Consider the following 12595-nt stretch of genomic DNA (forward strand, 5'->3'; position numbering starts at 1 on the left):
GAATGAATGACAATTCACCTCTTGCAAACAATATCTATCTCATAAAACTGCTTATTGTCAGTCAGCTAAATTTATCTGTAGATATTATCACCGCTCAAGGAGCTGGCGTCCTGACCCGTAAATGATATTTTTGCTTCCTTGAGCTATAAATATGTGTTCAGAGATGAGACTGCCTTTGGGGCTGTGTCTCAATTAAGTCTAAAAGTGGTAAGTAGCAAAGCGTATGGGGGGGAAGATATTAAGGCAGCGTTTGACCGAGTGTGGCATCAAGGACCCCGAGCAAAATTGAAGTGAATAGGAATCGGGGAAAACTCTCCACTGCTTGGAGTCATACCTAGCACAAAGGAAGTTGCTATATAAATGAACAATCTTCTTTCTTTTCTTTCATTCCATCAAACACTCCCAGGACAGGTACAGCACGGGGTTAGATACAGAGTAAAGCTCCCTCTACACCATCCCCATCAAACACTCCCAGGACAGGTACAGCACGGGGTTAGATACAGAGTAAAGCTCCCTCTACACCATCCCCATCAAACACTCCCAGGACATGTTGAGACATTTTGTGAACCACAGCTCGGAAGTATAAGCCTGTTACTGAACTTTGACTTCAATAATTGGAAAGTGAATGGATTCAAGAAGCCTGGAGTGAGATGGAAGAACCGAGTGATAATTTTGAATATCTGTGTTTTAAGTGCTTTGTAATTGGACTGAGCGATAAGGTCATCAGGTAATGCTGATCAAAGAATCCCAGGGCAGATACTGTAGTGTTAGACACAGAGTACAGCTCCCTCTACACTGTCCCCATCAAACACTCCCAAGGCATTAAATACCGCCAACTCTGTCTGTACATTAACATTCAGTCCATCTGATCATGTGACTGGAATGTTAACTGAATTCCCAGGACAGATATTATCACCGCTCAAGGAGCTGGCAGCCTGACATATGTTTTGCTACTTACCACTTTTAGACTTAATTGAGACACAGCCCCAAAGGCAGTCTCATCTCTGAACACATACTTATAGCTCAAGGAAGCAAAAATGTCATTTTCAGGTCAGGCTGCCAGCTCCTTGAGCGGTGATAATATCTGTCCTGGGAATTCAGTTAACATTCCAGTCACATGATCAGATGGACTGTATGTTAATGTACAGACACAGTTGGCGGTATTTAATGGAGGTGATGGGGGTCTTGCCCAGAGGTTGGAGAGCCAGTGGGGGCTTAACATTGCCTCTTTTCACAAAGCCCTACCGCATTTGGGCACTTGACAGGTCGACTTGGATCAAGGACCCCAGGGGAAGAAATCCCGCCCTCTCAAGAGCTGCTGGCCAATCAGAGACAGACAGCTCTTTATTGTTTGGCAGCACCACCATGGAGGTGCTGACTGCTGCTGGTACAACATGCGCCTAAGGTTCAGGATTACTGATGGGCCCAGGCGCAGGCGATTGATGAGGGGAGGTTAGCCACTGGATGGGGTGGGCATCACAGGGAAGGGGTGGAGGGGGATCATCAGCAAGGGCAGCAGATGGCTTTCAGCAGCTGGATCTCCCTCCATGCCCCCTTCCTGATGCTGGGTCCCTTAATCAGGCACTGACTGCGTTTGAATGAGGGACAACACGCACCCCCCACTACCCCCCTCACCTCACCTCTCCCCCAACCCGCTGCCCCCAGAAGCCTGCAAGCAACCCCAACTTGCCCCAACGAGTCCCTTGCCCGCTGCTGGCACCACTGCTAATACCAGCGGCGGCTGGATGATAAACAAAAATACCTGGAAAAGCTCAGCAGGTCTGGCAGCATCTGCGGAGAGGGATACAGTTAACGTTTCGAGTCCGTATGACTCTTCATCAGAACTAAGACATATAGAAATGAGATGAAATATAAGCTGGTAGAAGTGGGTGGGACAGGAGAGCTCGATAGGGGGCCAGTGATAGGTGGAGGCCAAGAAGAGACTGCCAAAGATGTCATAGACAAAAGGACAAAGGGGTGTTGACGATGGTGATATTATCTAAAGGATGTGCTAATGGGGACATTAAGGGAAGCAAGCTAGTGGCAGATGGCCCTAGTGTGGGTGGGGTGGGGGAAAGGGGTTGAAATGGGCTAAAAGGTGGAGATAAAACAATAGATCGAAATAAATTTAAAAATAGGAGGGAAGAGAAAAAAATAGTTGTTAAAAAAATTTATAAATTATTGGAAAAAGGGGGATCGGAAAGGGGGTGGCGATGGAGGAGAGAGTTCATGATCTGAACTTGTTGAACTCAATATTAAGTCCGGAAGGCTGTAAAGTGCCCAGTCGGAAGATGAGGTGCTGTTCCTCCAGTTTGCGTTGAGCTTCACTGGAACAATGCAGCAGGCCAAGGATGGACAAGTGGGCATGAGAGCAGGGTGGTGTGTTGAAATGGCAAGCGACAGGGAGGTCTGGGTCATGCTTGCGGACAGACCGAAGGGTGGCTGGATGAGGTTGTTAAGTGGGTATTAACTGCCCACTTAAGGGCCTCAATTAGCGGAAGGATGGGAAAGCCATGCATGGGCCTTCCAGCCACCGACTTCACTTGGGCAGAGTCAGGAAAGTGATGGGGCCCCCACCCACCACCGTCCAGCCTGATTAAATCGCCCTCCCTGCCATCAAATGCATCATGGGGGATGGCTTGAAATTCCGCCCATTGAGTCAGATTGTAACCCACTCATACAGAGTTAAAATCAGGCTCAATTATTTTCTGTCAAACTGCAGTTATGCAAGTGAATGGATACTTAATTTGAAAAACAAGATTCAAAAGCAAGATTTGTTTGAAGCTTTGAGAGCTCACTGACTTCTGAAAAAATATTTTACGTCACATTTTTGATCAATTTAAAATCCTCCTCAGCATAGCCCAGAATTGCCCAGCACATTCCAGTATAGCACAGTACACTATAGCACAGTCCAGTACGACCCAGTACACCCCAGTACAGCCCAATACACACCAGTACAGCCCCAGTGCACTCCAGTACTTCCCAGAAAAGCCCAGTATCCTCAGAAGGAAAAACCAGTAAAACTTGGGAAATGTCTGGTACTTGTCCAAACTGGTCTTGTATACCTTAAAATGGAACTCCAGTTTGGACCAGTACCAGTCAGTTTCAAGTTTCACTTTTGGGAAATCCAGATGGCTAGCACAGCCCAGAACATTCCAATATATCCCAGATTTTTATTATTCATTCATGGGATGTGGGCATTGCTAGCTAGGCCAGCATTTATTGCCCTAGTTGCCCTTGAGAAGGTGGTGGTGAACTGCCTTCTTGAACCGCTGCTGTCCATGTGGTGTAGGAACACCCACAGTGCTGTTAGGGAGGGAGTTCCAGGATTTTGACCCTCTGATTATAGCTGGTCTATATCCTAAGTGCATGACTTGCCTTGGATCCACATCCTCTAATTCCCTGGGCAGGAAAAAGCTTTAAAATGGTTGGGCCCCAGAATCGACTGTTTTCTGTGGGACAGAGTTCCACACTTCTACAACCATTTATGTGAAGAAATGTTTCCTAACCCCTCTCCTGAGTGGCCTGGCTCTGACTGTGAGGTTCTGTGCCCTTGTCCTAGACTCACCCTCACCAGGGAGAAATGTTTCTCCCTATCCACCCTATCAATTCCTGTCAAAATGCCAAAACCCTCAACTAATTCACCTCTGAACCTTTGATATTCTGAGGAATTCCAGTCTGGTTTATGTAAGCTCTCCTTAGAATCAAATCCTTGGAGCCATGGGCCGGGATTTTCCAGTCCGGCTTGCTGGCGGGACCGGAAATTCCTGTCAAAAGTCAATGGACCTTTGGCTGTCTCTCCAAATTTTCTGTCCCGCCCGTGACGTTTCACAGCCTTAGCCCCTCCCTGGACCCTGCCATCACCCTCTTTCCTTCGAGTTCTGAATCTCAGAATCTTAACGACACGGAAGGAGGCCACTCGGCCCATCATGTCTGTACCGGCTCTCCAAATGAGCATTATGACTCAGTGCCATTGCCCCTGCCTTTTCCCCGTACCCCTGCACGTTGTTTCTATTCAAATAATCATCCAATGCCCTCTTGAATGCCTCAGTCAAACCTGCGTCCACCACACTTCCAGGCAGTGCATTCCAAACCTTAACCACTCGCTGTGTGACAAAGATTTTTCTCATGTCACATTTGCTTCTTTTGCAAATCACTTTAACCTGTGCCTTCTCATTCTCGATCCTTTTATGAGCGGGAAAAGTTTCTCCCTATCCACACTGTCCAGCCCCCACATGATTTTGAAAACTTCTATCAAGCCTCCTCTTAGCCTTCTCCTCTCCAAGGAAAACAGTCCCAACTTCTCCAATCTATCCTCATAGCTGAAGCTTCTCATCCCTGGAGCATTCTTGTAAACCTCTTCTGCACCCTCTCCAATGTGTTCTCATCCTTTCTATAATGTGGTGCCCAGAACTGTACACAATATTCCAGCTGAGGTCTAACGGGTGTCTTATATAAATTCAGCATAACCTCCCTGCTCTTGTATTCTATGCCCCTATTAATAATGACCAGGATATTATATGCTTTATTAACTGCTCTCTCCACCTGTCCTGCCATCTTCAATGATCTATATACACACATACACCCAAGGCTTTCTGCTCCTGCACTTGCTTCAAAATTCCACCCTTTATTTTGTTATTCTTATGAGGAAAGGTTGAGCAGTTTGGGCCTATGCTCATTGGAGTTTAGAAAAATGAGAGGTGATTTTGTTGAAACATATAATATTCTGAGAGGATTTGATGGGGTAGATGCTGAGAGGATGTTTCCCATCGTGGGGGAATCTAGGACAAGGGGACACAGTTTCAGAATAAGAGGTCTCCCAACTAAGACGGAGATGAAGAGTTTTTTTCCTCTCAGAGGGTCGTTAATCTCTGGAATTCCCTTCCCCACCGAGCAATGGAGGCTGGGGAATATATTCAAGGCTGAGTTACACAGATTTTCATTGACAAGGGAGTCAAAGGTTACGGCGGGAGGCGGGGTGTGGGTGGGGGGTGGGGTGGGGAGGGTGGGGTTTGTGCATGCGGGAAAATGGAGCTGAGACCACAACCAGATCAGCCATGATCTTATTGAATAACAGGACAGGCTCGAGGGGCTGAAAGGCCGACTCGTGCTCCAGTCATTGAGCTCTTGCAGATTTGTATCTTTGAGAAACTTGACTTTGGGGAATGAAAGACATTCTTTCCTGGGTCTCTCAGCAACTCTCTAGAGCGACTGCCAGCGATCCCAGGGCTTTAAGGCCAAGAGTACAAAACCAAGGAAGTTAGGTTAAACTTGTACAAATCGCTATCACTGCTTAGGCCTCAGCTGGAGAACTGGGTCAAATACTAACACCAGTCTCCAGGAAGGAGGTCATCCTCACCTTTATTCACCCCGATTTCCCCCAGCCCCACCTCCTATCACAAACTCCTCCCCCACTCAGGTCATCCCCGCCTGGTCTCGCTAGCACACCTCGCACCACCCCCCACCCCTGCCTCCCCGCCACCACCCCCCACCCCATACCGCCCCGCACCCACCCCCCCGCCAAGCTGTGACACCAGTACCAAACAAGATGCCTCTAATTGTCCATGCCTGAGGTCCAATAATATCAGGGGCACCTTAGGCCTTAAGTGGATGAATTGACCCCCAATTTCCAGGACTTGGAAGTGTAGAGGGGGCTTTACTCTGTATCTAACCCCGTGCTGTACCTGTCCTGGGAGTGTTTGATGGGAGCAGTGTAGAGGGAGCTTTACTCTGTATCTAACCCCGTGCTGTAACTGTCCTGGGAGTATTTGATGGGGACAGTGTAGAGGGAGCTTTACTCTGTATCTAACCCCGTGCTGTACCTGTCCTGGGAGTGTTTGATGGGAACAGTGTAGAGGGAGCTTTATTCTGTGTCTAACCCCGTGCTGTATGTCCATAGGAGATTACAGAAATAGTGGAGGCCATAGAGGAATTTGAACACGAGGATGAGAATTTTGAAATTGAGACATTGCTAGACCAGGTGACAATGGAGGTCAGCAAGCACATCACAGAATCACAGAATCACAGAATCTCACAGTGCGGAAGAGGCCCTTTGGCCCATCGAGTCTGCACCAACATGTGAGAAACACCTGACCTACCTACCTAACCCCATTTACCAGCACTTGGCCCATAGCCTTGAATGTTATGACGTGCCAAGTGCTCATCCAGGTACTTTTTAAAGGATGTGAGGCAACCCGCCTCCACCACCCTCCAAGGCAGTGCATTTCAGACTGCCACCACCCTCTGGGTAAAAAAGTATTTCCTCACATCCCTCCTAAACCTCCTGCCCCTCACCTTGAATTAATGTCCCCTTGTGACTGACACTTCAACTAAGGGGAACAGCTGCTCCCTATCCACCCTGTCCATGCCCCTCATAGTCTTGTACACCTCGATCAGGTCGCCCCTCAGCCTTCTCTGCTCCAATGAAAACAACCCAAGTCTATCCAACCTCTCTTCATAACTTAAATGTTTCATCCCAGGCAACATACTGGTGAATCTCCTCTGCACCCCCTCCAGTGCAATCACATCCTTCCTATAATGTGGCAACCAGAACTGCAGACACTACTCCAGCTGTGGCCTCACCAAGCTTCTATACAACTCCGACATGACCTCCCTACTTTTGTAAACTATGCCTCGATTGATAAAGGCAAGGGTCCAAATGCCTTTTTCACCACCCCACTAACGTGCCACTCTGCCTTCAGAGATCTGGACATGGGTGAACATGACTTGGTGCGTTAAGACATGGGCAGCAGAGTTTTGGTTGAGCTGAGGTTTAGGGGGAGTGGAGGTGGGAGGTCAGCCAGGAGTAATAATATTTTCAGATAAATTTAGCTGACTGGCATTAAGCAGCTTTATGAGATAGATATTGTTTGTGGAAAGTGATCTTTGAATTATCCTTTGTCCTTGGGCTTGTATCAAGTAATAAACTTTAACAACTCAAATTGCAAGAGGTGTGCTTCAATCAGAAGTGATGAGCAAACATTCCAGTGTGGACAGAAAGCAGTATGCCAAGGGCACAGTGGGGCGGGTTTGATACGGAGTCTGTTCTCCTGCAGCAGGACGAATGATAAACCCAACTCTTAATGTGTCATATTTCATCCATGAAACCCACTGACAAAACTTGATAAAGAAGTCTCTCATGTAGCACTTTATCAGATGCCTTCTGCAATTCTTGATGGCCAACAATCTGTGAACTGCCCCAGTCAGTTCGGTCATCCGCTCCTTACAGATGTCTATGAGGTTGCTCAGGCATAAGGCACCTCTCCTAAAACAAAATACCCATCATTTATTTCTGTATTTCATATTGGTTCTTCCATCTCACTCTTGCCTTCTTGAATCCATTCACTTTTCAATTATTGAAGTCAAAGTTCAGTAACAGGCCTATACCTCCGAGTTGTGGCTCACAAAATGTCTCAACCTGCCCTGGGAATGGTTGATGGGGACAGTGTAGAGGGAGCTTTACTCTGTATCCAACCCTGTGCTGTGCCTGTCCTGGGAATGTTTGATAAGGACAGTGTAGAGGGAGCTTTACTCTGTATCTAACCCTGTGCTGTTCCTGCCCTGAGAGTGTTTGATGTGGACTGTGTCGAGGGGGTTTTATTCAGTATCTAACCCGTGCTGTACAAGCCCTGGGAGTGTTTGATGTAACTCCAGCATGATGCCACCATCAAACACATCTTCCCTTCACCCACCCTGGCGGCATTCCGTAGGGATTGTTCCCTCCGTGACACCCTGGTCCACTCCTCCATCACCCCCTACACCTCAACCCCCACCTACGACACCTCCCCATGCATACGCAAAATATGCAACACTTGCCCCTTCACTTCCTCCCTCCTCACCATCCAAGGGCCCAAACACTCCTTTCAAGTGAAGCAGCATTTCACTTGCATTTCCCCCAACTTAGTCTACTACATTCGTTGCTCCCAATGCGGTCTCCTCTACATTGGAGAGACCAAACGCAGACTGGGCGATGGCTTTGCAGAACACCTTCGGTCTGTCCGCAAGAAAGACCCAAACCTTCCTGTCGCTTGCCATTTTAACACTCCACCCTGCTCTCTTGCCCACATGTCCGTCCTTGGCTTGCTGTATTGTTCCAGTGACGCTCAACACAAACTGGAGGAACAGCACCTCATCTTCCGACTAGGCACTTTACAGCCTTCCGGACTGATTATTGAGTTCAACAACTTGAGATCTTGAACTCCCTCCCCCCATCCCCACCCCCTTTCCGTTTCTTCCCCCTCCCTTTTGTTTTTTTCCAATAATTTATATAGATTTATCTTTTCCCACCTATTTCCATTATTTTTAAATCTATACCTTTTATGCCCTTTTAGTCTTATTTCACCCCACCCCCACTAGAGCTATCTGTACCTTGCGTGTCCTGCTATCCATTCCTAATTAGCACATTCTTTTAGATAAAATCACCGCCTTCAACACCTCTTTGTCCTTTTGTCTGTGACATCTTTTGGTTATCTGCTCCTATCACTGCTTGCTTGTCCCTACAACCACCCCCCCCCACCCCTCCACTTCTCCCCCCACCCCCCCCCACCTTAAACCAGCTTATATTTCACTCCTCTCCTATTTTTACTTAGTTCTGTTCAAGGGTCATGAGGACTTGAAACATCAACTTTGTTCTTCTCCACCGATGCTGCCAGACCTGCTGAGTTTTTCCAGGTATTTCTGTTTGTGTTTTGAATTTCCAGCATCCGCAGTTTTTAGTTTTTATCTCAGTGTTTGATGTGGACTGTGTCGAGGGGGTTTTACTCGGTATCTAACCCCGTGCTGTACCTGTCCTGGGAGTGTTTGATGGGGACAGTGTAGAGGGAGTTTTACTCTGTATCTAACCCCGTGCTGTACCTGTCCTGGGAGTGTTTGATGGGGACAGTGTAGAGGAAGCTTTACTCTGTATCTAACCCCGTGCTGTACCTGTCCTGGGAGTGTTTGATGGGGACAGTGTAGAGGAAGCTTTACTCTGTATCTAACCCCGTGCTGTTCCTGCCCTGGGAGTGTTTGATGGGGACTGTGTCGAGGGGGTTTTACTCGGTATCTAACCCCATGCTGTACCTGCCCTGGGAGTATTTCATGTGGGCAGTGTAGGGGGAGTTTTACTCTGTATCTAACCCCATGCTGTACCAGTCCTGGGAGGGTTTGATGCCATCACTGGTACCTGGAATAGATGACGTGTTCCCCTCCTCTGCTGTAACAGGCCTCAACACTAGGAACAAACCTGTTTGAGCAGCACAGAGATCAGCCATTCTGAAGACCCTGAGAGAAGCAGCAAGTCCCACAGGATCAGTGGCCTCTCCTTGGAGAGACTCTGTAACATATGGCAGCTAAAAGGCTTCAGGGAAAACAATCCATTGCAAGTAGAATATCAGGCAAGGATAATATTTCCTGGCACATTCTATGTACAATCCTGGGCCACTCCCTGGTAATTACATTATGGTAAATGAGCAATGCTTTCACTGCATTCCAACATTATTTCAACATGTCTCCATCGTGCCCTGTATTTAACATTTGTTTTTGTAAACTCTCCCCATTAGATGAAAAGCACTTGATGCTGAAAAAACTCATTCAGCAATCTTAGCCCAACCACAAAAGAATCCCATTTCAGAGATCTGAGTCCCAGCTGACACTACAGTGCAGTACTGAGGGAGCGCTGCACTGTCGGAGGGTCAGTACTGAGGGAGTGCTGCACTGTCAGAGGGTCAGTACTGAGGGAGTGCTGCACTGTCAGAGGGTCAGTACTGAGGGAGTGCTGCACTGTCAGAGGGTCAGTACTGAGGGAGCGCTGCACTGTCAGAGGGTCAGTACTGAGGGAGCGCTGCACTGTCAGAGGGTCAGTACTGAGGGAGTGCTGCACTGTCAGAGGGTCAGTACTGAGGGAGTGCTGCACTGTCAGAGGGTCAGTACTGAGGGGGTGCTGCACTGTCAGAGGGTCAGTACTGAGGGGGTGCTGCACTGTCGGAGGGTCAGTACTGAGGGAGTGCTGCACTGTCAGAGGGTCAGTACTGAGGGAGTGCTGCACTGTTGGAGGGTCAGTACAGAGGGCGTGCTGCACTGTCGGAGGGTCAGTACTGAGGGAATGCTGCACTGTCAGAGGGTCAGTACAGAGGGCGTGCTGCACTGTCTGAGGGTCAGTACTGAGGGAGTGCTGCACTGTTGGAGGGTCAGTACAGAGGGCGTGCTGCACTGTCAGAGGGTCAGTACTGAGGGGGTGCTGCACTGTCGGAGGGTCAGTACTGAGGGGGTGCTGCACTGTCAGAGGGTCAGTACTGAGAGAGTGCTGCACTGTTGCAGGATCAGTACTGAGGGAGTGCTGCACTGTCGGAGGGTCAGTACTGAGGGAGTGCTGCACTGTCGGAAGGTCAGTACTGAGGGAGTGTTGCAAAGTCAGAGGGTCAGCAATGGAGGCTGGGTCATTGAATATATTTCAGTTGAGTTGGACAGATTTTTGATCGAAAAGGGAGGCAAGGGTTATGGGGACAGAAAGGAAATTGAGGTTAAGGCCACAGTCAGATCAGCCAGTTACAGAATGAGAGAGCAGGCTTGAGGGGCCGAATAACTTGCTCCCGGTCCTATTTCTTATGTTCTCATGTTCACAATACAAATAGTTGGTGAAATTCTATATACAGACCTGATATTGTGGTCAATAGGAATGAATGGAGAGGGGTTAAAGGCATTTAGATTAAGTAAATGGAGTGAGTGGGGAGGGGTTGGGACAATTGGGTCCTTTTATTTGGAGGAAGTGAGAAAAGTTTAAGGGGAAATTGTTCAATGAGAGAACAAGTTCAGCCAGACAGAGGAGAGTGGTGGTGGATGGGGATTGCCTGGGCCTCTGTTCAAGGAAGAAGAGGAGAGCCCTATCTCCGGGACATACAATGTTCCTCGGGCTGCTGTTCTCGTCGCATCCTGAGATCCACACTCAGTGCCATGCGCCACCACATGAACACACTCGACCTCTCCCTCCAGCAGTACCGACTCACCCTATCTCTAAACTGTCCTTGTCCCCGCTTTCATTTTATTCTTCGTCTCATTTGACGCCTTAACAAGAAACTTTGTCTCTTCCTTTCAGGTGCTAAGGAACACAAGCTCCAACAACTCATTGATGCCAACGCCCATCCAGGACCCTCCACCCCTGCCCGTCCCTCTGACCCCCCCATTCCGTCTTCTAATCCCAGCCCCGGCCGTGTATTCACCATACCCCTTGACCTTCCCCTCTCTGCTGCTGAATGTTCAGTACTCAGCAAAGGATTCAGTTTCATACCCTCACGTCCTCACCTCAATGAATTCCGGGCTCGGCACGATGCTGAACTCTTCTTCCACCGCCTTCGTCTCCGTGCTCACTTCTTTGGGCAGGAGTCCTCTCCCCATTCAACGGATCCTTTCTCCTGCCTCCAATGTTCCCCCTCCACCTGGACCCCTCCCTCTGGCCTCTTACCTGCTCTTGATTTTTTCATTGAGAATTGTCAGCGTGACATCTATAGCGAGTTTCATGACCACCGAGTGTCCCAAAGCCCTTCCCAGTCAATGAGGAATTATTGAAATGTAATCACGGCTGTTATGTAGGAGACACGAGGCAGTTAATTTGCACGCGGCCAGATCGCACAAACAGCAATGTGATAATGGCCAAATAATCTGTTTTGGTGATGTTGATTGAGGGGTAAATATTGGCCCTGGGACACTGGGGAGAACTCCCCCACTCCTCTTCAAAAAGATGCCATGGGTTCTTTTACATCTCTCCGAAACAGCAGACAGGGCCTTGGTTTAACATCTCATCCAAAAAGCAGCACCATTGACAGTGCTGCATTCCCACAGCAGTGCACTGGAGTGTCAGCTTTGATTTTTGTGCTCAAGTTCTGGAATGGGACTTCAACCCACAACCTTCTGACTTCAGCAAGAGTACCACCAACTGAGCCATGGCTGACACACTTTGGGATGTGAGAAGGCACTAAATAAATACAAGACTTTTCTTACTTTGCAAGATGAAAATACTGAACAGGCTGGGGCTCTTTTCTCTGGAAAAGAGAAGGATGAGGAGGTGACATGATAGACGCTTTGAAAAGTATGACGCGATTTGATTGGGTTGACATTAGGAAGGGCAGCAGGTGCATGGGAGCATCACCACCTGCAAGTTCCCCTCCAAGCCACACACCATCCTCACTTGGAACTACATACAAATATTTGAACATACGATTTAGGAGCAGGAGTAGGCCACTCGGCCCCTCGAGCCTGCTCCCCCATTCAATAAGATCATGGCTGATCTGATTGTGGCTTCAGCTCCACATTTTGCCCACCCACCGATAACCTTTGACTCCCTTGTTAGTTGCTATGACCAGGATAGGAGGAGTGTGCAGTCGATCTAGCCCCAATACTTCACAGGCCTTACCATGCGTGTAAAAGTTAATTCACTCACCAAATGGTCAATGCACCTCGTGATCCATGTGTAAAAGTTGAATCTGATTGCAATTTTTGTGATGGCCAGTTAGAAATGTTTTGTGATGTTCTTTCAGATATTTTATGAATAAAATATATTTTTCAAAAAGAAAATTGTTTACTTTCGCTACAGTTAGACCCAGAATGAAAGAGACTTTAAACA

Source organism: Cetorhinus maximus, chromosome 9 (assembly GCF_964194155.1).
Source record: "Cetorhinus maximus chromosome 9, sCetMax3.hap1.1, whole genome shotgun sequence".
NCBI lineage: Eukaryota > Metazoa > Chordata > Chondrichthyes > Lamniformes > Cetorhinidae > Cetorhinus > Cetorhinus maximus.